At 47.9% G+C, this 1,655-nt stretch overlaps 1 pseudogene; it reads right to left on the bottom strand.

Moving 5' to 3' along the window:
- Positions 1-1,061: 1,061 nt before the first annotated feature.
- On the bottom strand, positions 1,062-1,158 carry LOC119467438 (annotated as a pseudogene).
- Positions 1,159-1,655: the final 497 nt, after the last annotated feature.

The raw sequence follows: 1,655 nt of genomic DNA, 5'->3' as shown, positions 1-1,655 counted from the left end.
AAATGCAAAAATTAGCTGGGTGTGGTGGTAGGTACCTATAATCTGAGCTACTTGGGAGGCTGAGGCAGGAGAATTGCTTGAACCCAGGAGGTGGAGGTTGCAGTGAGCTGAGGTCATGTCTCTGCACTCCAGCCTGGGCGATAGAGCAAGATTCTGTCTTTGGAAAAAAAAAAAAAAAAAAGGCAAGCCAGTTACAACGGCTTATACCTGTAATCCCAGAATTTTGGGAGGCCAAGGTGGGAGGATCACTTGAGGCTAGGAGTTCCAGGTAAACCTGGCCAGCATAGCAAGACCCCACCTCTACAAAACATTTTTTAAAAAGTTAGCCAGGCATAGTGGCATATGCCTGTAGACTTAGCTACTCAGGCGGCTGAGGCGAGAGGATTGCTGGAGCCCAGGAGGTCGAGGCTGCAGTGAGCCATGCTTATGCCACTGCACTCCAGCCTGGGTGACAGAGTGAGACCCTGTCTCTCAAAAAAAGGATTCAGAGTAGAGAAAGGTATAAATGGTAAGTTCAAGCACGCCATGTCCCCCATTTCCTGCAGCAGTCTTGACACGTGCCTCATGAAATCTGCATTCATTTCCCTGATCTGCCTTAACAAAGTACCGCACACTGCGTGACTTCAACCAGAGACTTATTCTCACAGTTCTGGAGGCCAGGAGTCTGATATCAAGGGGTTTTTGTTTGTTTGTTTTTCCTGAGAAGGTTGTGAGGGAGGATCTGTCCCAGGTCTCACTCCTGGATTCCTGTAGCCTCCAGAGTTCCTTGGCTTGTAGGTGGCCTTCTGTCTCTGTCTTGACATCGTCTTCCCTTTGTAGGTGTCTGTGTCCACACATCACCTTTTTATAAGGACATCAGGCACACAGGATTAGGGTTCACCCTCATCACGTCAGCTTAGCTTGATCACGTGTGAAGAGCCTATTTCCAAATAAAGTCACATCCACAGGCCCTGCGGCGTAGGGCTTCAGCGTCTTTTGGGGAGACACAGGACAATGCATAACACTGTAGATTTGCAAATATTTTTGGTTTGGGTTTCTGGGTTCTATTTTTTTCTTTTTCGCGTCAGATGGGTGATGTGATGATGTCATAACAAGTTTTGAGGAAGGCATATATTACAAATAGCATGGAAACCCAATCGTCATGCTTAGGTTTTGGCTTTTTAATTTTAATTTTAATCTTTCTTGAGGCAGGATCTTGCTCTGTCGCTCAGGCTGGATGGCAGTGGTGCAAATGTGGCTCACTGCAGCCTCGACCTCCTGTGCTCCAGTGATCTTCCCACCTCAGCCTCCCAAAGTGCTAGGATTACAGGCATGAGCCACCATGCCCAGCTAGTTCCTATTGTTTGTACGTTGCTCTTTTTACTCAAAAATATACCTTTGCAGCTGAGCATGGTGGCTCACACCTCTAATCCTCAGCACTTTGGGGATCCAAGGGAGGTGGGTCACTTGAGGCCAGGAGTTCAAGACCAGCCTGGCCATGTTACACCATGTTGGTGTAACACCATCTCTACTAAAAATACAAAAATGAGCTGGGGCATGGTGGTACGTGCCTGTAATCCCAGTGACTTAGAAAGCTGAGGCAGGAGAATCACTTGAACCCTGGAGGTGGAGGTTGCAGTGGGCCAAGTTTGTACTACTGCACTCCAGACTGGGTG

Source organism: Cebus imitator, unplaced genomic scaffold (assembly GCF_001604975.1).
Source record: "Cebus imitator isolate Cc_AM_T3 unplaced genomic scaffold, Cebus_imitator-1.0 Scaffold288, whole genome shotgun sequence".
Classification (NCBI taxonomy): domain Eukaryota; kingdom Metazoa; phylum Chordata; class Mammalia; order Primates; family Cebidae; genus Cebus; species Cebus imitator.
Note: the sequence above shows the minus strand (reverse complement) of the source record. Positions and strands in the feature narration are given on the sequence as shown.